The sequence below is a fragment of the Cornus florida genome, unplaced genomic scaffold, assembly GCF_030987335.1.
Source record: "Cornus florida cultivar Cherokee Brave unplaced genomic scaffold, ASM3098733v1 CherokeeBrave_3.0.0_Hap2_Chr04, whole genome shotgun sequence".
NCBI classification, from domain to species: Eukaryota; Viridiplantae; Streptophyta; class Magnoliopsida; order Cornales; family Cornaceae; genus Cornus; species Cornus florida.
In genome coordinates, this window is record NW_026775574.1 from 75,493,595 (window position 1) to 75,520,548 (window position 26,954).

General features: G+C 35.8%; 1 pseudogene; it reads left to right on the plus strand.

Moving 5' to 3' along the window:
* The first annotated feature begins 6,757 nt into the window (after positions 1-6,757).
* On the plus strand, positions 6,758-6,856 carry LOC132305869 (small nucleolar RNA R71; annotated as a pseudogene).
* The last annotated feature ends 20,098 nt before the right edge of the window (positions 6,857-26,954 follow it).

Here is a 26,954-nt window from a genome sequence, read left to right on the forward strand (position 1 = left end):
AAGGGCCGAGAGATTTTGCTAAAATCTTTGATGAAGCGACGATAGAAACCGGCATGTCCAAGGAAGGAACAGATTTGACGGACTGAATTTGGAAGAGGGAGGTTAGAGATTAACTCAACTTTGGCTTTGTCCACCTCAATTCCCCATTTAGAAATAACATGTCCTAGTACGATGCCTTCTTGGACCATGAAATGGCTTTTCTCACAACTTAGAATTAGATTTGTCTCCTTGCATCTTTGGAGTACAAGAGATAAATTGTGGAGACATGAATCGAAGGAGGAGCCAAAGACAGAAAAGTCGTCCATGAAAACTTCCAAGAACTTTTCAACCATATCGGAAAATATGGATATTATGCACCTTTGAAACATTGCCGGTGCATTACATAGCCCAAAAGGCATGCGTCGATAGGCAAAGGTTCCAAAGGGACATGTGAAAGTTGTTTTCTCTTGATCTTGGGGGGCGATTGCCACTTGGTTATAGCCGGAATAACCATTAAGAAAATAATAGTAGCTTTGGGGAGCTAGCCTTTCTAGGATTTGATTAATGAATGGGAGTGAAAAATGATCTTTCCTAGTGGTAGAGTTGAGTTTCCGGTAGTCAATGCACACACGCCACCTGGTGGTGGTTTGTTGTGGCACAAGCTCACCCGTTAAATTTTCAACAACGGTGAGACCGGATTTCTTGAGTGGGGCTTACCCACTTGCTATCAAAGATGGGGTAGCGCATCTAGTAATTTGATCACTTCTTTCATGACCACTTCTTTCATATTAGGATTCAACCGGCACTGGACCTCTCTAGAAGGTCTAGCGTCCTCTTCCATATGGATGCGATGCATACAAATAGAAGGGTCGATTCCTTTCAAATCAGCCATTGCCCACCCAATAGCTTCTTTATGTTCTTGAAGCACCACTAAAAGGTTGGTTTCTTGGTCCTTAAGAAGGTCCGATGCAATGATGACCGGAAGAGTTTGATTTGCACCAAGAAACACATACTTGAGGTGGGCCAGGAGCGGCTTAAGCTCAAGTTATGGTGGAGATTTCAAGGATGGGACCGGAGGAGTAGTAGAGAGTTAAGGAAGTGGTTCTTTTGGCATCTTTCAAGGAGGAAAATCCATGATAGCACCTATGTCAAGCAACAAATTTACTTCTTAGATGGCTTGGTCAATATCAAAGTTCGAGAAGTCAAAATGAGACATGCAAGTTTCCAGAGGGTCTTTGCTTAGAATGAATGTGAGAGATTCTTCAACCACCTCATCGACCACATCAATAAGGAAATAATCATCCTCTTCAGAAGGATGTTGAGTGGCATGGAAAATGTGGAGTTTGACTTGTATATTTCTAAAGGCGATATCACCTACCGAGGATCACGGGAATATGCTTTTTTGGGTCATAGACCAGTTCCGTGTCAAGAACCACAAAGTCTACCGAGAAGTTGAATTTGTCCACTTTGATAATGACATCCTCAAGAATGCCTCGTGGGTGTTTGACCGATCTATCGGCAAGCTGCAAGACCACGGAGGTTGGCTTTAAATCTACCAACCCAAGTTGTAAGTAAACTGAATATGGAATCAAATTTACACTAGCTCCTAAGTTAAGGAGGGCTCTTTCTATCTTGTTGTCGCCAATGACACACGAGATAGTTAGGGCACCTGGATCCTTATACTTTGGAAAGCACTGTGTTCAATGATTGCACTCACATTTTCAGTTAATCTTACCTTCTTTGGCAAATGATTTTTGGAAGTGCGCTTTTGAGTGCACAAATCCTTGAGAAATTTTGCATAAGGAGGGATTTGCTTTATAGCATCCAAGAGAGGTAAGTTGATCTTTACTTGCTTGAAAACTTCCCATGTGTCTTGAATTTTGCAATTCTTATTCCCAAAATGTGTTGACTCTTGAAGACGTTGAGGAAACAGAGCCTAAGGCTCGTAAGACGTCTCCACATTTGGGTTGACAAACTTGGAATTTTCAGCATTAGACTTTGGATTTTCTGGAGTGACCTTTGGATTAGAAGAGAGAAGAGTTGGATTTTTGGGAGGAAGAACTTTGTCTTTGTTACTTCCATCAACCTTGTTGTCCATAACTCGACCACTCTGAAGGGTAGTGATTACTTGGACTTGTTCATGAGTTGGCCCACTCGGAGGAGGGGTTTCGTCAATCACATGAATCCCTCTACGATTCTCAAATGGTTGAGCGGGAAGCTTCCCTTTATCTCTGTGAAGGAGTTGGTTCACTGAAGTGGCTATTTGCCACACTTGATTCTCAAGTTTAGCAATAGACTGAGTGTGGGAATGAACCATTTGGAGAGTGGGCTACAAAGATGACAAGAGTTGCTTGTTGGATTCCATCATTTGCTTATTTAAAGATTCCATCGTTTGTTTATTTGCAGCCATAATCTCATCCATTGGGAACACAGGAGGGTGATTAGAGACATTTAGATTATAAGGGGGACGGTAGCTTGACAAGGCCTGATATGGCCTATTTTGGAATTGAGAGGGGGGCGGATTTTGTTGCCCTTGATTTTGAAACTGCGAGTTTTGTGGGGCTTGTTGCCTCCACGAGAAATTCGGATGATCTCTCCATTCCGGATTGTAAGTATTGGAATATGGATTGTTTCCGGGCCTTGAGAACATTGCATTTGCTTGTTCTTGACTGGGATTAGGAAATTGTTCCAGTGTGGGATAATCTTCCGAGAGATGGAAAGGACTAGTGCATGATGCACACACCGCACTTGCTGAATTTTGAGACAATGAAGGAGAGAGATGTGGTGCCATCAATTGATAAAATTTATGAGCTATGGCATCCACTTGAGAGGATTCTTCTAACATTGTTTTTGGTTGACAAGAGTTAGTGTTCTTAACATTGGTTGAGCTCAGAGTCCTATGAGAATTATGTTGCAGTGAGCTTTCACTCAGATTCTCAAGTAGGTTCCATGCCTCATCTGCACTTTTGGACATGAACATCCCTCCACATGATGAGTCAACCATGAATCTATGAGTATTAGTTAAATTAGCATAGAAAGCTTGCACCAATTGCCATTTTGGAATTAGGTGATGCGGACATTTCCCAAGGAGATCTTGTAGTCTTTCCTAAGTCTCATGGAGTCGTTCCCCCCTCACTTTGTGAAAAGCTAAGAATGGAATGCCTCATTAGGTTGGTTTTGCTCACTGGATAGTACTTTTTTTAAGAATTCTTGTTGCAATTAAGCCTATGAAGTGATGGAGTTTGCAGCAAAGGAGTTCAACCAATATTTTGCCCTTTCTTTTAAGGAGAATGGGAAGAGATGCAAATGGAGAGCATTGTCAGGGAAGTCCCTCAGCTTGATAGTAGAACATATTTCGAGGAATTCATCAAGGTGCTTATAGGGGTCTTCATTTTCAAAGCCATGAAAAGAAGGGAGCATTTGAATTGTACTAGATTTGATTTCATATTGGGCTGCATCGATGTTTGGCATCACTATGCAAGAAGGAGAGGCATAATTTGTAGGGATGAAATGGTCCCTCAGAGTCATAGGGGCATTAGGAACTTCAGCCCTATCATTATGGATCCCCTCATCCCCGTCATTCCCCCCATTGTTGGCCACTGTATTAATCCCAAGGTCAAGTCCTCTTAAATTTTCTGACTCCCTAAGGGTTCTTCTAAGAGTTTTTTCAAGGGAATTTATATCAATTGGCACTTCAAGAGTAGGCAAGGATAGCGATCTATGGCCCAACATCAACAACACAATTCACAACAAACATAATATCCCTTCACCATCACATCCACATACAATGTTCCCGTTCTCCTCAATTATCAAGACAGAAACGTAAATGGCCACTACAAGGACCGATGCTTGCAATTGAAAAGAACAATAAATAGCCTCGACAAGGGCTTCAAAACTTAACTAAATCTATTCTAAACACATGCATGATATTCACAACTTTAAAACTAGAGTTTTGAAAACTTACCTGAAGTCGTCTAGACTTACAAATTTGCTAACTTTCGTCAGCAAGCCTTGAATACCTAGAATCTCACAAACACTTAAAATGTCACAATAATTAAAACCATACAAGAAAATATTCACAAGACACAATATTAACAATCAAACCAAAGGTAATCCTAAAACTTCGGTTGCAAAACTGTTTGCAGTCCCCGGCAACGGCACCAAAAATTGATCGGTCTTGTCAATTATACATCAACCTTTGCAATAGCACAAATCATTGTAAAATAGGGTTATTGGTCGGGTAAGTCGAACCACTGAGATTGCTAGTTTATGGCAATCGAGGTTTTCAATTTACTTTTGGAATGATGAAAAGGGTAAAGAGTTTTGTTTGGGTTGTCACTAAAATTAGGAATTGAAAAATGCATAAAACAATAATGCTAGGAAGCAAAGAGATAAAGACGATAAAGAGGGGACTAGGGAAGTGAATCCACTACAAACCCTATACACATGGTAGATAACGACTAAATTGGGGATAAACAATATATGTAATGGTCATGAGATATATAGCAACACATGGTTGCCATATAATTGTTAAGAAGTTCATTAGATCTCAAAGCAAGAATAATCCATCAAAGGTTCATATATTTGAACTACCTAAACTATGGTGTAACATTAAACATACTCACTTAAGCAAGGATTATCAAGCCCCCAATCAAATGATGAAGCACATGAAGCTAGGAATCAAGCATAAACTATCAAAGGGAACACCTAAGCAATGGACTATCAAGGTTCTCTATCAACATGCCATTAAAACCATTCCAAAACCTTATTTTCATTGTCACTATGAAAATGCAATATGATTAATGTAAGAAACCATCTAAGACAAGATAATTAACTTAGAATAATTATTTATAGACATTGGAATCCATTACACCAAGTGAGAGGCTCTAGATCATTGAAAGACCAAAATTATACATTATTATCCCCAAAATAGAAGCTAAGCTAGAACATGCTTGCAAGAGAGAGCTTCATCACCTCCCTAGATAGGGATTTAGTTACCCATGGATGCAAGGAATAAAGGAGAAGAAGCAAATCCACCCTTCATTTTCGTGCTCAAGCAAGCTAGCACTCCAAAACCCTCAAGAACACTCTCTTTCTCTCTCTAAAACTTAGCAAAAGTTGAGATAGATCATAATAATGCTTTAAGGCCCTTATTTAGCTCAAAATCTCCTCTCTCTCTGCCCAATCCTAAGCTCCAACCACTCAAAGGAAGCAGCACCACACAAAGTGGGTCAAGGGAACAAGATTCAGCTGGAATTCAAGAGCATGTAACTGTTAACTGTAGATTCGCGGGCGCCCGCGGGCATACGCGGCTCGAGGGATGCTACTGGAATAAACGGCGGGTGCCTGTGGGAGCTCAGAGGGGGCCCGCGAACTTGCGACGGGGCCCCAGAAAGATGGGCAATTTAGTGAGCGCCCACAGGGCCTTAATTTAGCAACATAACTACAAAACTTCTTGTGAACCCCTCCTCTGTGCCGATCCGTTGACACGGCTTCCATGATAAGCATTATACCTCAGATTTCAACCATATAATAACTCAAGAGGTTTTGTCCAAAAGATGGCTCCCCGGCAACAGTGCACCGATTTCAACAAAACCAAGCCAAAGCCGTTTCTTTAATCATATTTGAGGAAGCCGACCTAAAACGAGACAGAAATACACAACTGAAGTTAAAATGTACATTATACTCCAATAATGGACTTAACTAATGCAAGAAAGGGCGCTTAAATATGCAATATTCGGTGTTTATCAAAAACGGGACGGGTGTCAACTTTGGGTTACACCTGTTCACTCTCTTCATTGGACATGCCCACTTGGTTGTCCACAATTTTCCCACTTCTCAAGGTTGTCACTGCATTGACATGCTTTATTGTGTGACCTTCCGATGAGGAGTGAGTCTCTACAACACATTGTTGCTTTGGTGGGATATTCAAGGTATTTTCCCTTTCTCTCTAGCATTTAAAGTACTAGCTATTTGCCCTACTTGGGTTTCTAGCTTAGCAATAGATTGAGAATGAAAATGAAGCAATTGGGTGTTCGCCTCTAGAGTGCCTAGAGCGGTCAAAACTTTTTCTTCAAAAGCGAGATTCTTAGAGTTTCCTTGAGAATTTAATGGTTGATTAGGAAAATGAGAATTAGAAAATCGATTACCATGGGATTGAAATGATGATCTAAAACCTTGGGAACCTTGGCTTTGCATCGGAGGTGGAACATACTTCCCTTAAAAACCACCTTGGAGAGGATTTGACCCTTCCCCTTGGTTTTTCCAAGAGAAATTCGGGTGATTCCTCTAACTAGGATTATAGTGATTACCATAAGGATTGTTCCCTTAATTAACAAAAGCTGCATTGACTTGTTCATGATACTCACTTTGCACATGTCCATGGGGACAATTAGAAGTAGAATATAAAACACTTGAACAAGTCATACATGTTTCATTGGATGCATGATAGGAATGGTTAGGGAAGGAAGATACTTGGTTTACCGAGTTTTAGTTGATCAAGAATTGATCAAACCTTTGAGATAATGATTTCATCTCGGCGGCTATTTCATTGGAATGGTCAACTTGATGTATGGCAACACTATTCCTTCCACTTGAATTCCTACCATTCTTAGAAGATAAAGTTTGATGCAAAGAATTTTCACTCATGCTCTCATAAAGACGCCACACGTCATCCTCATGCCTATCAATGTAAGAGCTACCCATCGAAGCATCACCTATGCCCTTGTAATTATCATATAAGCTCTCAAAGAAGTATTGAACTAATTGTCATTTAGGCATGTCATGATGTGGACACTTCCTAAGCAATTTATTGAATCTTTCCCATGCCTCATGGAACGTTTTCCCATCCTCGTGTGAAAACTCTTGAGTTGAGGTTCTCATGGCATTGGTCTTAGAAACCGGATAGTACTTCTTTAAGAACTCTTGTTGCATTTCTGCCCAAGAAGTTATTGAAAAAGGCCTAAAATTGTTAAACCAATATTTTGTCTTATTTTTAAGGGTGAATGGAAAAAGTTTAAGCCTTAAGACCTCTTCCGGCATGTCCGTGTATCTCATGGTGGAACATTCTTCAAGAAACTCATCCAAATGCTTGTAAGGTTTTTCACTTGGAAGTCCATGATAGTTAGGAAGCATTTGAATAGTTTATGGTTTGATCTCATAGCGGTATGCTCTAAATGGTAGCAATTGAATGCATGTGGGTGCATTATATTCATTAGGCATATAGTGATCTCTTAAAGCAAGAGGAGGATTAGTAATTGGAGGTGCAATATGGGCTCCTTGATTGCCTTGATTAATGGGAGGTTGTGGAGCAAATATTGGTCTAGGCATTCCTAATGGAACTTGGCCTTGTTGTTGTTGGGGAATGAATGGTCTAGGCATGTTATCATGATGCACATTGGGGTGGAGGATACCATGTTGGTCTATGTGACCAATGTCTTCCACATGGTCGTCATTCAAATCCTCCATTGGTGAAATGGAGTGATGAGAACTACCCCTTCCTTTAGGATTACGAACAATCGATTCAAGATGCAAATTAGGAGGGACAAGAGTAGGATTTAATGACCGACGACCATGTATGCACAAACAAAACACAAACAAGCAATCAACAATCACTTCACCTTCGCAACAATTCAATAATCAACAAACTTCCTCCACATACAATGATCCCATACTCCCATGCTTAAACAACATGCAAAGAAAAGTAAATTGTTTTTACGCGGGGTCACGATTTATCTAAGAATTGAAATATAAGCTTCCACGCAGGCCAACAATTTAACTAGGGATTGAGTTAAGAAAGGGCTCAAAGGGTCCTTTAGCACTTCAATTCAATTTTTAATTTTAGCCTTGCAAATTTTTATAGATTTTAGCTTTTTCCTTGCTTTTGCTTAACTCCATAAAATGCTCTTTTGTGCACCTTCTAGCTCAATGCACCTAGTCAAACAAAAACCAACACAATAAGTAACCAAAATGAAAATGAAAATAAAGTAAAGACGCGATCAAAAGAGTACTAATTCCTAATTGATTCCACAAATACGATGTTGCCTTCAATCAATCCTCGGTAACGCGCCAAAAACTTGGTGTGTCATCCTATGTGGGGCCAAATTTGTGTGAAATAGTGTGGCCAAGTTTTACATTTATAAATGCCACTACTACCACTAACTACAAATATAACAAGGGTGAGTAGGGATCATCCCAAGGGATTGGTGGGTCATATTAGGTTATGGAATCGAGATTAGGGTTAGTAGGTCGAGTGATCAAAAGATTGGTTGGTGGTTGAATTACATTAAGATGCAATTTAGACCAAAGTAAACAATTAAATGCAATAGAGGTAGAATAAGAGAGAGAGATCTTGGGGTTTAGAGATCACCACTAAACATACCTTTTCTACACTCTTAATGAATGATTAATGAGGGGGAAAACATGTATTGCAATAATGGTGTGTGTGTGATTGTTTCAACAAGTATGGATGACCAATTAAGTATATATTGTCTAGACAACACAATGAATAGCTCAATATATCAAACTAAGCCATTAATTCCTCTTTAAGCTCACAATCCAAACACACCACAAAATTAGAGAAATATGCCACTTGCATTCATAAGTATGGAACATCAAACAACAAGCATGTATTGTCCTCCCATTTAACATCTAAATTCCAACTACACTACAATTAAGCTAATGATATGAAATTAAACTAATTAAACTAAGGGAGAGGCACAATCCATCAAGAAATGAGTATGAACCATCAAATAAACTACACGAGCAGTCTATTATGCACTATGTCTTGACAATCTCTAGATCTATAGCATCAATAAACATAGACATGCATCAAGAACACAAAATCTAGAGACAAACACATGAACATCTATTCTAGTATACATATACATATGAATAGAATGAAATGAACAGTTGGAAGCATTAAACCACACAAATCATTGAATAAACAAGATTTATGTATATAAATATGTCAAAACATGTATCACAATACACATCCCCTCAAAAATACATAAATCAAGATGTAGAAAGCATGTTTAGGGCTAACTCTAGCCCCAAGAGGATGTCTAGCCACTCATGGATGATGTCCTCTAACCCTCAAGGGTTAACTCCATGGTAGAAATTGCTCCTCTTCTTGGTTGATGAAAAAACTCCAAGCTTGTGTCTCTAGCCTCTCCTCTTTTTTTCTTCCTCACTAAGAATATGGAAAATTGTATTAAGAGTCAAGTGTGTCCTTATTTGTAAATATGGCTCATATTCCTTATATAGGTAGGTCAAATGGCACCCCCAAATATCTAGGCTCGTGCTCCAAGATTCCTTCCTAATGATTGGATATGAGACAACTTTTAATGAGCTGGAAATTACATTGTCTCGAATTTGGAGAAGTTTGATCGATCGAACTTGTGGTCAGATCGATCGAACATGGCTGAGATCTATCGAACTTAAGTTGGATTGATCCTCTATGGCGACGCCTTTTTGGATAAAGACAAATTTGAGATATTTTGGAGATATTTTTGGGAAAGAGACAAAAGTGGTAGGTGGGGTGGTACAACTGGATAAGATGGAATCTTTTCGATCGATCGGAAGAAAGTTAGATCGATCGAACTTTGTGGGATCTTTGGATAAGGACAGAATAGCTCAGATCCATCTTGAAGTGTTGAGATCGATGAACTTTTGATCGATCAAACATTTACTGAGATCGATCGAACTTGCTGAATCTGCACCACTTACTTCCTTTTTGCGCCCACTTTGCTCATTTCTTTGATTCATCTCAAGATTGCTTCAATTATGCTCTTATTTAGCTGAGTTAGTTTATTTTGGGGATAAGTACCTGAAAAGGGAAATAACACAAAATTAGTCTAAAGTAGGAAAATAAGATAGATAAAAGTCCTAGAATATTCAAGCTTAAGGGGTTTAAGTGCGCACTTTTCAGCGCTCATCACAATTCTCAAGTGTGCTGGATCGAAAATGAAGAACAAAGTCGAACTTCACTACTGCCAGGCCGCTTTTCGTAAAAAGGGCATAACTCTCTACTCCGAACTCCAAATGATGAACTGTTTGATGATTTGGAAATCTAACTCAAAGATCTAAGTACATCATGTTTTAATGGAAGTCCAATTCTTAAGTTTGGGGGGTTAAAAATGAAGAAAAAAGTCAAACTTCACTACTGCCAGGCAGTAAATTTTAGCATTGCACACCTGGGGTAAAAATGACATAACTCTTTGGATACAAATCCAATTGAGGCAAACTTAATGTCTATGGAAATCTGACTCATAGCCCTTCATATTGTATGTTGTACTAAAGACCAAATTCGCACATACAAAGGGTCAAAATTGGAGGCTAAAGTTTGATGAAATATCAACCGCCCGCCCTGTTACAGCCTTGCACCAATTTGCTACTTGTAACCTGAAATGATTTGGCTCAGCCCGAAGATGCGGTAATTCTTCTTAGAAATTTTTGCATAGAGCGTCATGAGTCCCGTGGATCATTAATCTTGGCCAAAACGAAGGTCCCTGGCAACGGCGTGCTTTGATTATTTAAGAACTCTTCAAAACATCTCTTTTAACTCTCTTTGGGGAACCAACTTGAAAATAAACAAAAGCATGCAAATGAAGCTAGAATATGCAATATGATAAAATAATGGACTTAACTAATGCAAATAAGGGCACTTGAATATGCAATATTCGGCGGTTATCAACATCATAAAGAATATTTGCCCCCATTCGGGTTTAGACCCATTGGAATATTATGATACTCCTGGATTTTCAGATGCGGGTTGGCCAGGCCCACGCCTGAATACCCGAGGATATAAAAAATAATAGGCAATAATCAAACACAAAATATAAATATGATTAACAAGAATAAATAAAACGCTAAAAAGAAACTAAAATGACAAACCAATAATAATCCTCAGAATAACTTTCATTAATAAACAATTTCTTCTGATATAAGTAATACTCTGATTTATGATACATGTGATACCCCCGGATTTCCAGATGCGGGTTGGCCAGGCCCACGCCCGATTACCCAAGGATATCAAACCAATTAGCAATTAACGAACACAGAATACAATTAATACAAATAAGAATAAATAAAATTACTGAAAGGAAACTAAAATGATAATCCAAAAACTGAAACCTCAGAATAAATTTTATGAATAAAAACTATTCTGATACATTCAACTTTTCTATTTCTAATACAACTAGGAAATCCATCTAGTGGACCCCTAATAAAACTTCAACACTGGAAAACAATAACTGAAGAAAATCCAATGCAAAACTATGAAGATAACTCCTACGTCATCGGAAGAATGAGTAACCGTCTCTGCTCAGCACGAACAAACTCTAAGACCTAGAACCGTCCATTACCTGAAAAATAATAGTGGGTTAGGTCCACGAACAAGTTCTATCCTAACTACAATCCAAACAGAGACCCGATACGCAGATACATCCTAGATGTCTCAACCATATCTATATAGTCTGTAAATATAAATATATATATATCCATGATATATATCTATGCTATAGGCAACATGCAAAACGCACCTGAGTGGGCATGACTACCTAAGCCTAATAGGGTATACCTCAACCACCATAGCCAGCTACGCATCCTACTGCATATACGCTCCTTAACTGTTGACTCTGAGACTTAAGCTCATATCACAGTACTATAAATATATATACAAATTCCATCCAAATACAATGTTGTGTCAGTCAACTGTTCATCGTCCAGACACGATATATAATTAGGATTTAAATGTTTTAATTAAATTCCTATCCTTCCTAATACAGAAATATAAACAACCATCCAATATCTCGTTTAACTATTTTAGTTGACAAGACATGAAACCATGTACGATTTAACTGTTTTAGTTAATCCATTCCGTATGTATAAATGGGTAAGAGTTAGTGTTTTGATCAAATCCTTCCCCCCGTATGCCACAGTCCCATACCGGTGCATATAATGCATATGATTCGTAAATGATGCAATATTTTAAATAGTACATCAAATAAAATTCACATAATCCATATAGTTGATAAATACAGAATTTAAACAGTTCATCAACTAACAATCCATAATAATATCCATGTAATTGATGAGACAAAGTTTAATAGTTCATCAATTTAAAATCCAGAATCCATCCATGTAATTGACGAGACAAAGTTTAATAGTTCGTCAATTTAAAACTAGAATCCATCTATGTAATTGACAAGACAAGATTTAATAGTTCATCAATTCCAAATCTAGTATACATCCATGTAGTTGACATAATATAATTTACTATTCTTCAATTAAGATCCAGACTCACATCCACGTAATTTGAGAGAATATAATTTATTTATTCATCAAATGAGATCCAGGATAAACATAGCAACATCTAACATGTACATGACCCTATTATGCCTCTAGTACTGCTTTAAAAATTATGTTCCAGTCATCTAAGTCGCTAAAACATGATTAAGTAACTTAATATTTTATATCCATTAACAACATGCGAAATTATTTAAACTTTCACACAGTGTAATCCATTAGTATACAGGAATAGATTATCCCTCATAAGGTTTTAATATACCATAATATCATGTTTAGGGTCTATGCTACAAAAATTTTTAAAACAAGATTACACAATTGCAAAGTTGCTTATTTTTATACTATTTATTCCATTTGCTCTATGGATCAAATTATGCAATTAGGGAGTTTAAAATCCCTTGAAATTATTTTTAAAACTCTCATTCCAATCCTTGAAACATTTCAGAATCCCAAATATGCCCCAAACAGTGCCCAAACAGTCCCCGAAATCGTTAAAACAAAGAAAAACAAGGGAGCCTGCTCTCTAAACAACAGAGCAGGCTCCAAGCATCACGAAGTTGGCTCCCTAACCCTTGGAGCCGGCTCTATGAAGGGGGGAGCCGGCTCTCTCCTCCTTTAAGAGCTCTGGTCCACTTCCTTCTCCTTTTCAGACCATCTGCTTCGTCTCCGGCCGCTTCCATCCCTATTGTTCTTCATCTAAACTAAACCTAAGGATTTTAAATCTCATCTAGTATTATTCCAAACCTTAAGTTATAACAATAAGTCTCAATAACATTGATTAAAATAGTATCGACTTACTGTGCTAAAACAGACGACGAACTTCCATACATGCAAGAATTAATTCAGATAACTTCAACACACAATAGATAATTAATTTAACATATATACACATGCTAGATTCAATTAATGTCCAATTAATTTCTTAGAGATCACCTAAGTATGCACAGAATACAGGCCAACGGGAGAGAGAAAGAAAAAAACTTGCCTGTATGGTTTTGAATCAAAACCTTGTCGCCGTCTTCTTAATTTTTTTTGGCGATCGTGACTGCCATCAAGGACTCCTCTGCTTTGGTTCTAACCCTCAAATAGCTCTCAACCTCCCTCCTTGGTCCGGCCTAATTCGTTGGCCAAAACCTTAATTTCCTCTCTTAGTTTTTCTCTCAAACTTCATTGTTCGTGAAAAGGTTTTGTTGCTTCTAAACCCTAAGCAGACGTAATATTATACTTATGTAAGCGTAGTGCAAAACCTAATTCTAATTCTAAGAGGAAACAGAAAAACAAAAGAAAAGAAAAGAAAATATATAATATATAATATATAAGTCGGTTACGGATTTCATATTTATATAAAACCCTAAAATAATATTAATTAGATTTACCCTATATACACATATACCCAAAAATATATGTATAATCATCCATGGGTATTAACTGTACCCATTACCCTCCTATCCGACTAGTCCATGAGACCAAAACGGTTGGTCCATTACTACTGTCCAAGCCCATCATTTTAAACTAAAAATAAAATAAAATAAAATACACATTTAATCTATCCAAAAATTACAATTAAACTATTAAATTAAATTAAGCATATAATTAAGTTAAAACCAACCAATCAATTCACACAATTAATTTAATAATAATTATTCAATTAATGCAAATAAACAGGTAAACAAAATAATCAATTAAACAACCAACTCACGTAAATAAAACAATTAATCTATTCAACATAAACACATATTCACATAAGCATATCAAATACAATAACTAAATTTCAATTAAGTCCTTTTTAAAATTAGGGGTATTAGAATACAACTCGAGAATCCATATAATGTGGACCCCTAGAAAAACCCAACTGAACAATCAACAGTTTACAACTAGATACAAAAATCGCAAAAGGAACTCCTATGTAGACAATCCAGAAGAATGATATAGACGCTCCATACTTAGTACAAACAATCCCTACTCCTGACGAATATCTGAAAAATGATGGTAGGTCAGGCCCACATACAAGTTCTACTCTACTACAGTTCAAGCAAAGACCCGATACGCAGATACATCCTAGATAACAATAACTATCAAATCCATAAATACATATATCCACATTAAGGGACTCTCACTGGACTACAAAGAGGGTCTCAACCTGAATAGAAGGCAACATGAAAAATGCACTTAAAGTGGGCATGAGTACCTAAGCTTAACAAGGTATACCTTAACCTACCATAGCCAGCTATGTATCCCACTACATATACGCTCCATAACCATCGACTTTGAGACTCAAACTCATATTGTGGTACCATAAATATATATTTAAATTTCATCCAAAACCAAAGTAGTGACGTTCAACTGTTTGTTGCCATGACACAAAATAAGAATAAGATTTAACCTTATTCCAGAATAAGTAGGAGTTAGCGTTTTGAACTAATCCGTACTTAATTTGCTACCGTCCCATACCGGTGCATATAATCCATAAAACAAATCCAATAATTGACAAAACAAAATAAGCAGTTCATCAATTAAAATCCAAAATAGGTAGGAGTTAGCGTTTTGATCTAATCCGTACTTAATATGCCACCATCCCATTCCGGTGCATATAATCCACAAAATCCATATAATTGATAGAAATAAAATTAAACAGCTCATCAATCATAGTCCAGAGCAAGCATAGTAAAAATCTGATATGTATATGATCATATTATGCATCCATTACAAGATTTAAAAAAAATCATGTCACAGTCCTTTAAATTGCTAAACTAAGATTAAGCAACTACATCCTCCATATCCATTAACGACATGTAAATTTGTTTAAAATTTCATACTATGCAATTCATTAGCATATAGATTAAATTATGCATTATTGGGCTTTAATATATCAGGAAATATTATTCAGAATCCCCTTCATTAACCCAAAACAGTTCTTGAGATACCCCTCGGATCCGAGACGCGGGTTGATCAGGTCCGAGCCCAAACCCGAGGGAAATCAAATAATAAATATGTAATCGAACACAGAATACAAGATAAAATAAGAAATAAAAATAATAAGCTGAAAGAATGCTAATTGAAAATCCTTAAAAAAAATATAATTATTGAAATTTGTTAAATCCAAACTCCATAAGTTTACAACTTGGGAATCCATCCATTGGACCCCTTATTAAAGATTCTCAAGCCGAAACTGAAATAATAGAAATAAAATCTAAAGCTAACATAAAGAAGATTCTTACATAGTCGGAGGAATGAATATCTATATCTGCTCTGCACGTCCAAGCTCTAATCCTGGAACTGACGAACACCTGAAAAAAATAAAGAAGTGGGTCAGGCCACATGCAAGTCCTGATCTATTACAATCCAAACAGTAATCCGATACGCAGATACATCCTAGGAAAACTCAACAATATCTAAAGTAGTTCATATAAGTATATAGTACACACTATAGGACGCTCGCTAGTCCAGTAGGTTTGTCTCAGCCTGAATAGAAGGCAACATGCGAATACGCACCCTAAGGTGGGCATGAGTACCTAGACCTATTAGGGAACAACACCCATATCCAGTTATCCATCCTAGGCGATGTACGTGTCCTAACCATGGTCATAAGACTCAAAGTCATACCACGGCACCATACATTATATATATAAAGTCCGTACTCCTCTTAATAGAGTATACCATCCATATGTGTAGTGGACTGATATATGTATAACAAATCCATCCTGAAACCATAGTAGGTCATTCAATTCACAATTGATATGACATATGTAGGTGATGGACTTAACCTTTGTGATTAATCCATACCTTAATCCAAATTTAGGTAGGGCTTAGTGTCTGAACTAATCCGTACCTAGTATGACACCGTCCCATACCGGTGCATACCATCCTCCAGTTTACGTAGTTAATAACACAGTATATCTATTTATTAACCACATCCCAGAATAAGTATAAATATAGTTTAGCATATATACAACCAATTTATGCATCCAATATAACATTTAGATATCTCATTACAGTTCTTTATATAAATAAAAAGACTGTACACTTAGCTCCTCCAGTTAGCGTAGTTAATGAAAAACAGTATCAGATACTAATCAACCATACTCCAAAATTTTCATAAATATAGTTTAACATGTGTATAACTAAATTATGCATCCAACAAAAATTTTAGAATTCCAGTTCCAGCCCTTTAAATTGATAACTTAAGATTATAAAATTTACTTCTCCATATAGTACCATAACTGATACTTTGTATGTCGGATTGTAACCATCAGTTAATTCCAACTAAGAACACATATATTTTAATAGTCATATGCTTTTAACACAGCTGATAACATGATTCATAATTTAAGATCATGCAGTAAAACCAATTGCTAAAACAGTAAGCAGTTTAATGTAAATATTCAACTATTCACCTACGAGCCTCCTATTTGATCTTGAATTAATTCCCATCCTCAACAACTAAATGTGAGCTTGCTTCTTAACAATATTATAAGTCTCAAACACTTAATTACAACATTCAGTAGCTTTAAACAGTTCCAAAAAATTCAATTTAAGCCAAACGAACCATAAAAATCAGTTTCTGGACATTTTAAGAGAGAGTAGGCTCTAGAAATTAAAGAGCCTGCTCTTCTTTTCTTTAGAGCCAGCTCTAGGCTCTTTAGAGCTGGCTCCACAACATCCTAGAGCCAGCTCTACCTTCTAGGAGCCGGCTCTAAGGGGTTTAAGAGCCTGCTCTCTTTTCCCCTTAGCAGCCTTCGTCCGTTTCGTTATCTTCTCCGATTCCTGTGAGTACAAGTTCTCTTTAGTAACTTTCAATACATGTTTTAAGGTCTAATCCAGTTCTAGATTGATTATAAACAATGATATACAATCAAAACTTGAATTTAAACCAAATTACAACACAACGGAGCAAGGTTACAAAGTTACAGTCTGATTACTGTCTTTTTGAAACAACCAAGAACAGATTTAATTCCATGAATTTAAACATTGATTAAACATGCATAAAAGGTTATAATTAAGTCTTAGTGTAATCCCTGGAGTCTTCCTAATCATGCACAGAATACAGATTAAAGAGATAGAGAAGAACAAGACTTGCCTTTAAGTTCAGAGTTGAAACACTGAATCCATGTCTCTAAGTTTCCCTTGCTCTGCCTTCCTATGCCCTCTCTGTAAATTACTCACTCTCTATTTCTCTGCCCTCACAACTCTCTGTATCACTGTATACGTGACTATGGTGAATAGGGTTTACAAAAACCCTTAGCAGATGTATACATATGTATTTATAGGCTTAAGTTGAAACCCTAACCTTAATCCTAAACCACCTACAAGTCGGCTCAAACTAAACACGATGAAATTAAACGAAACCCTAATAATTTAAAACAGGTAAGTTGCATTTAAAATAATTAAACCAATTACAAATAAATCAATTAAAGATAAACAAAATTAAATAAAATAATTAAAGCAGTATTAAAAAAAAATGAAATAGATAATAAATCTAGTCACAAAAATTCAGCACTTAATGTAAGTTAAATAAGTCTAAGAATTCAACAATTTATTAAATCCAAGAAAACAAGTAAACCAAGTAATTAATTCAAATAATACAAATAAGTCAAGTAATTAAAAAATAATTAAATAATTAAAAATTTAATTAAAACGTAAATTTTCAATTAAAACAATGAATTAAATACCAGGACTATTCTTTTGAAATTAGGGGCATTACAGTTCTGGACCCCAAAACATCTATTGACCGAAGCCATCTGTGGTTCGAAGCCATCCGAACACTCGTTCGGCAATCGCCCGTACCGAGCATTTGTCCGAAGACATCCATTGTCCAAAGACATCTATTGTCCGAAGCCATCCGTGGTCTGAAGCCATCCGTCTGAAGCCATTCGTGGACCGAAGCCATCAGTGGTTTGAAGCTTTGGCGACTTTTAATCATTCCGACCCTCTTTGTTAAGACTAAGTCCCAAATAACCCTAGAAAACTCATAACAACCCAGCATGCATTATTAACAACAATTTAGGATGAACAGATGAAATAATTAATAAAATAAAACAGTTTCAAGTAACAACTCATAATACGGTTAAACCTTTGAATTAATATGCATACATATTCCATTTTATAGTCCAATTAATTTTGGAGACTATCTAGGCATGCACAGAACATAGGACAACGGGAAGGAGAAAGATATAGAACTTGCCTTTGAGATTTTGAATTAAAATCTCGCCGTCGTCTTCCTAGATTTTTCGGCGACTTCTGATTGCCGTCAAACCTCACACTACTCTGATTCTAACCCATAAGGAAACCCCGTTCCTTATTCCCTTGGTTTAGCCTTGAGCTTCGGCCGAGTTCTCCCTTCTCTTATCACGGTTCTCTCTTTCTTCTCTCTCTATATGAAATATATATTGCGTATACAATCCAACCCCCTTTTACAGGCTCTAATAACATATATATATATACATAGGCTTTACACAATTTAACCTAGTCCTATATGTATTCCAAGTTTGCTACCTTAAGGGAAAAGAAAACAAAATAGAAAAGGAAACTAAAATATACTAAGCTATAAATAATACAACTAAAAAGAACTACCGTAAATATACCTATATATATTCAATATAATATTATAACTATAATATATATATATATATATATATATATATATATATTTCTGACTTAGAGTTATTATTAATATAAATTATTAATGATAGTTAATAAATATAATAACCCTATATACATATATACCCATATATATCTGTATCATTATCCATGGATCCATGCGACCCAAACGGTTGGTCCATTACTACTGTCCAAGCCCAACTCCATTAAACTAAAAATAAAATAAAATACACCTCAAAATCAATAACAAATAATTTCATTCAACACTTAATGTAAACAAAACACTTAAGCATACACATACAATTAAACAATTAATACAATTAAACATAAACATGAAACTATATAAACACATATCCACATAAGCACCTAAATACAATAAAAATAAAAATAAAAATAAATTCCAATTATATCCTTTTTAAAATTAAGGGTATTACATTCTTTTCCCCTAACAAAAGGAATTTCATCCTCGGAATTCACGAAAATCTGAATTATTTTCTTTTAAAATTTCATTTCCGTTCTTATGTGGCCACAGCCTCTTGGTACGGGCTCTATCGAATTTCAACGCATCCAACAATATACAAAGTTCCTATATTTAAGAAACACCATAAAGGTATAACTCCTAGGTTGTGTCTAACAATGACCCAATCTGACCTAATATTTATTTAATGGTAACGATCCCTATTCCTCCAAGTTCCAAAGGATATACGCACAAAATTCCTAGGCATCCAGCACTAACTAGTTACTAATGCTAAGCTGTAAGCTACTGCCTCAATTAATAAACACCATCCGTGAAAAGTCAATTTAATACGTAAGAACTGACCTTCCTCTAAAACGCACATTGATTCCTATATGGAAGACATCCCAAACAATCGTTTCCTGATAGAAAACTCTAATGGACGAGTTCAATTATTTAAAAAATCCTACTGCCGCCGCAAAACCACACGCAATCCATTACATAAAAGAGTTTTTCTCTCCGACATATCCTTAAATGAAGTCAAGGTCTGATTGTACAACCCTTACTTTCATTTAAAACCAACAAATGAGAGTTCTACACTATAATATACAAAACTCAATCGTTGTCACACTAACTTCCTTGTGCCAACTATATGACAGACAAAAACTCTGAAAAGTGAAGTACACACTTTCATTTATCCATGAAAACCTAGAATATATGTCCCAAGCATATCTTCCATGATCAAATATAATGTCTCGATCAAATCCCCCATCCAGAGATATGAAGCAAAGTTACTGCTCCAACACCGTCAGAAAATTCCTTCGAAATAGCACTTTTATCCATAATAACGGATATCCACATGCTAGAACGTATTCCATTATCAGTGCAATGTTCAACTGACATGAAACTCCAAAGGATACATTACTTTAAGTAATGTTCATAAACGAACGTATTCAATCCATCACTCTAATCCCATACGAAATAAAAATGCCAAATCAATGTCGATAATTTCTACCGAACTTCTAATCCCGATTAGTCCGACTATCCAGTCCTGATTAGTCCTGATTAGACACTAATCCTCCTCCAGTACCTTAAGCATTATCTGAGTAAGGTAACACCTCCACTAAGGTCAGCTCTGATATTTAAAGTTGACCTCCTTAATTTACTTGGTAATTGTAAGTGGCTTGATCCTACATGCCATAAATTCAACTGATTTCTCAACCACTACCTGAAGGTTTAATTACCATATCAGTTGTTAAGAGCATCCACTTCCATGTTACTTCTACTAGACAAAACTTAATACAAAGTGTGAATCACCACTTTTATCCATCTAAGCCGTCTCGTGATCCGTTCTATTCATATGAACTAATATCTTACCAGTTCAAAATAGACAAAATGAAACTAATTTAATTTATCAGTCAACCAATATCCCAACCAGAATCCTGACCCTTATATAAAAGAAGTAATCCCTTAACTACATTCATGAAAAATATTCTATCATTTTCACTTCAGTATAGGAAATGTCTATAAGGATCTAGTGATCTCTGATGGTTATCTTTGATTATTTAACAAAAATTAGAATTGAAGACAAAACCACTTTGTCCCTCCTCCTGTCTGTCCTCTAAAAATCTGTTCCATATCGTGAGTGCATCATATTTCCACTCGGATGAAGAAAGAACTAAGTATTGTAAACCTCAGTCCTTGTATCCTCCTTCTAATTTGTTTACCAAAAGTACCATTAGTCTGGTACCACTAGCTTTCGTCTGCACCCATTGTTTAATTTGGAGTATCACCAAAAGCTAACTCTATAACTTAATCCATGCATCACTGATCCCTGATAAACTTACTGATAATGAAAATCAACCAGTAGTTCTATTCAGCAAAAGTCAACTAACTATGACTTTTCCACACACACCGTGCACCTCGTCTTTATCATAAGTGATTGGTCTCACCATCTTGTCTCTGACACATCATACTTCATTAACAAAAGTGAGTATCAATTAGACTTCTTGTCTAACTTCAAAAGAATATAGAACTTTTCCATCGTCCAAACAAGTCATCAATTTCCTAGCAATAACTATTTGTTGCGAATTATGACCTAAAAAAAAAAAAAAATTCATATTTTATACAGTGTAGAGACTATGGTTCCTCCTCCAAATGCAACACCGGCAACTCCTCCAAATGACACACTCATGAATAGTGTATTGGTTAAGAATAGACTGATGAAGATTTTATTAGCCTACTATCCTCTCTCGGTGTCATACCAATAAATACATAAACCAGTATGAAATCATTCTTCCATCTTGGTGACAACTTCCGAAATTTCCAAGAAAATGTTCGGCAACTCTTTTGACAAACCATCATGGTGTTACAGTGGTCTTTATTTGCCATAACCTCACGAATACTGAAATATTAACAACCACCATTATTAGGTATTGTAATATGATATGAATTCATACCTAGCGTAAAATATATCAAACTAATCGTTCTAGATTATTTGATTCGTAATGATGGTTTAACTATCCCATCCTAAATAACATACCATAATGACGTATGTCCAGGTCCAATAGATTGGTTATAATTATGTATATCTACCAAATCCTACGACCACATACTCACAATCCTAGCATAAATAACACTATTCCATGTTATTAAAAAAATAAAAAGTTGGCTGATCACATACTTGTGTCCCCAACTAAACCACATTCCAAATCCTGCATAATTAATGAAAAAAAAAACACGTATGACAAAACATAATAACACAAAACATAATCCTTCTTAAGATATCGTTCTTTCTAGTAAAGAAAGTCTCATCTAAAATCTACTTGCAAAATTATTTCACAAAATTTTCTTTTATAGTTTCTTAGGTACTCATCTAACCTCGAAACACCTCATTTTTAAAAGATAGCTTTAAAAGCAACATATGTTTGTCTAAGAAAACACCAAAAGCTTAACTCTTATCCTCCTTATATATGAAATGCAAATCGTCTAATGTGGCTTTATAAAGTAACTTAGTACGTCACAACCTAATACCAATGCTCTCCTAGACGTGATAGAAAATCACACATTTCGTTCTGATAAGAACTCCATCAAATCCCCAAACTCCAGAAGAGTACATTTTTTATTTTATTTTTTATTTTATATATCTCTTTTAAAGATAATACGAAAGCTTAACTATTTGTAGATTGATCAACCCCAAATTCTACTAATATAATTCGCTATACTAGTAAATAAGATCATCCTTGATCAATCATTTATTTTTCAGATTTAGTACCCTCTTTCTTGGATACACTAAAATCTCCTCCATTAGGATTCTCTTCGGACTCCTACTCCTCGCTTGTCTCCTTTTTGAGAACAACTGAAGTCGTGTTGGCCCTGATGTGCGATGATCTAACACGTACACCTAATTCCTTCCTTGGCTTATACCATAAAGTAGCGCCAACTAGAACTAATCCTTCAATCTCCAACTCTGCCTTCTCGTAAAGAAATCGACAACGTACTCCTTCATTCCTTTGGGTCTTTATCACTTTTGCCTTGGACCTAATCCACCTCCTAGTGCTAACCATTCTATAAATACAAAATGTAATTGACATCCGCTCCTCCTAACGAACTGTAAATAGAGTACAACGAATCCTAATATGGGCTCTACTTTTTAAGAGACGTAATGCGGAAATCCTATAACAAAGACACTCCTAAGGACACTTGAACCTGGAGTACTCTGATACCAACCGTGATACACCGGATTTCCAGATACGGGTTGGCCAGGCCATGCCCGAATACCCGAGGATATAAAAAACAATAGGCAATAATCGGATACAGAATATAAATATGATTAACAAGAATAAATAAAATGCTGAAAAGAAACTAAAATGATAAACCAATAATAATCCTCAGAATAACTTTCATTAATAAACAATTCTTCTGATACAAGTAATCCTCCAATTTATGATACAACTCGGGAATCCATACAATGTGGACCCCTAGAAAAACCCAACTGAATAATCAACAGTCTACAATTAGATACAGAAATCGCAAAAGGAACTCTTATGTACACAATCCGGAAGAATGACATAGATGCTCCCTACTGAGCACGAACAATCCCTACTCCTGATGAATATCTGAAAAATGATGGTAGGTCAGGCCTACATACAAGTTCTATTCTACTACAGTCCAAGCAGAGATCCGATACGCAGATACATCCTAGATAACTCAACAATAACTATCTAGTCCATAAATATATATATCCACACTAAGGGACTCTCACTGGACTACAAAGAGGGTCTTAACCTAAATAGAAGGCAACATGCAAAATGCACCTGAAATGGGTATGAGTACCTCAGCCTAACAGGGTATGCCTTAACCTACCATAGCCAGCTATGCATCCCACTGCATATATGTTCCCTAACCGTCGACTCTGAAACTCAAGCTCATATCGTGGTACCATAAATATATATTTAAATTTCATCTAGAATCAAAGTAGTGACACGAAACAAGAATAAGATTTAACATTATTCCAGAATAGGTAGGAGTTAGCGTTTTGAACTAATCCGTACCTAATATGCCACCGTCCCATATCGGTGCATATAATCCACAAAACAAATCCAATAATTGACAAAACAGAATAAGCAGTTCATCAATTAAAATCTAGAATAGGTAGGAGTTAGCGTTTTGATCTAATCCATACCTAATATGCCACCATCCCATACTAGTGCATATAATTCACAAAATCCATATAATTGATAGAAACAGAATAAAACAGTTCATCAATTATAGTTCAGAGCAAGCATAATAAAAATTTGATATGTATATGATCATATTATGCATCCATTATAAGATTTTAAAAAAAAATCATGTCACAGTCCTTTAAATTGCTAAACTAAGATTAAGCAACTACATCCTCCATATCCATTAACAACATCCAAATTTGTTTAAAATTTCATATTGTGTAATTCATTAGCATATAGATTAAATTATGCATTATTGGGCTTTAATATATCAGAAAATATTATTCAGAATCCCCTTCATTAACCCAAAACAGTTTTGGACCCCAAAACATCCATTGACCGAAGCTATTCGTGGTCCGAAGCCATTCAAACACTCATTTAGCAATCGCCCGTACTGAGCATTTATCTAAAGCCATCCATTGTCTGAAGCCATCCATTGTCCGAAGCCATCCGTTATCCAAATATATCCATTGTTCGAAGCCATCCGTGGTCTGAAGCCATCCATGGTCTGAAGCTATATGTCCGAAGCCATACAACCAAAGCCAAACGTCCAAAGTCATCATCCAAAGCCATCCGTTCGAAGCCATATCTTCGAAGCCATCCGTCCGAAGCCATACATCCGAAGCCATCCGTGGTCCGAAGCCATCCGTGTTAAGAAGCTCCTGCGACTTCCAATCATTCCGACCCTTTTTGTTAAGACCTCTAACCGTCCTAACTAAGTCCCAAATAATTTAAGATGAACAAAAAAAACAATTAATAAAATAAACAGTTTCAAGTAACAACACATAATACGGTTAAACCTCTGAATTAATATGCATACATATTCCGTTTTACAGTCCGATTAATCCTGGAGACTATCTAGGCATGCACAGAACATAGGTTAACGGGAAGGAGAAAGATATAGAACTTGCCTTTGAGATTTCGGATTAAAATCTCATCGTCGTCTTCCTAGATTTTTTGGTAACTTCTAATTGCCGTCAAACCACATACTGCTCTGATTCTAACCCACAAGCAAACCTCGTTCCTTATTCCCTTGGTTCAGCCTTGAGCTTCGGCCAAGTTCTCCCTTCTCTTCTCACGGTTCTCTTTTTTTTTTCTTTCTATATGAAATATATATTACGTATACAATCCAGCCCCCTTTTACAGACTTTAATAACATATTTATATAGGCTTTACACAATTTAACCTAGTCCTATACGTATTCCAAGTCTGCTACCTTAAGGGAAAATAAAACAAAATAGAAAAGGAAACTAAAACATATTAAGCTACAAATAATACGACTAAAAAGAATTACCGTAAATATACCTATATATATATATATATATATATTCAATATAATATTATAACTATATATAAAATATATAACTATATATAAAATATATATATATATATATTTCTGACTTAGAGTTATTATTAATATAAATTACTAATGGTAGTTAACAAATACAATAACCCTATATACATATATACTCATATATATATATGTATCACTATCCATGGGTAATTAGTTATGCCCATTTATCCTTCTATCCAAGTAGTCCATGCGACCCAAACGGTTGGTCCATTATTACTGTCCAAGCTCAATTCTATTAAACTAAAAATAAAATAAAATAAAATACACCTCAAAATCAATAACAAATATTTTCATTCAACACTTAATATAAACAGAACACTTAAGCACACATATACAATTAAACAATTAATACAATTAAACAATTAAGTAAATTAAACATAAATATCAAACCATATAAGCACATATCCACATAAGCACCTAAAATACAATTAAAAAAAAATTTAATTGCAATTAAATTATAATTAAATTTCAATTATATCCTTTTTAAAATTAGGGGTATTACATATATCTTCAGACTCTTGAGATCCGAGGTATTAAGTTCCTTGGCAATTATATGTGGTTTAGAGTAAGATTATGATTTCTTCGAACTCTTAGGGTCCGAAGCATGTAGTTCCTCGGCAATAGAGTATGCCTTAGGAGAAATTATTTAATATCAGACCCTTGAGATCTGAGGTAAGAAGTTCCTCGGCGATGATACATGCCTTAGAAGAATTATTTAATATCCTCGGATTATTGATATCTAAAGCTTGAAGTTCCCGGGCAATGGGATATGCCTTAGAGGAATATTTTGATGACTTCGGACTTTTGGAGGTCCGAAGCATAGAGTTTTTCGACAATAGTGTATGCCTTAAAAGATTATTTTGATGACTTCAGACTCTTGGGGGTCTGAAGCATAGAGTTTCTTGGCAATAGTGTATGCCTTAGAGGATTATTTTGATGACTTCGGACTCCTGGGGGTTCGAAGTATAGAGTTCCTCGACAATAGTGTATGCCTTAAAGGATTATTATTGATGCCTTCGGACGCTTGAGGTCCGAAACTTTAAAAGAGGAAGAGGCCTTGAAAAGAGTCACCGAGACTATGTAACTTTCTATACATGTGATTGGGAATCTATTTGTCTCGAAGACTCATTTTATGGCATTTATTTACAATACGATATGGTTATATTAACTATACACTCCTTTTATTTTTAGTTGATGTGGGACAAAAAATAGAGTTAAGTTTTGGGCCAAGTATTTTAAGCTTAAAAAATAGAGGATTATTACAAAGAGTGCCCACTAGTACTAGGGCTTAAACACAATTTGTGTTAGGCCACTTTTGTTACCAGTAGGCCCACTTTGCAACATGCTTACATACTTTAATTTTTCCTTACATAGAGGAATGTTTAAAGTTTTTTTTTTTATTTAATCGATGTGGGACAATATTCATATATATTTTTGTTTTAAAAAGAGATAAAATTTTCTTGTCGTAATACCTATTTATGGTATTGGTTTTTCCCCCAATTACAAAAGAAAAATTAGTGAATTAAGAAACAAATATCCC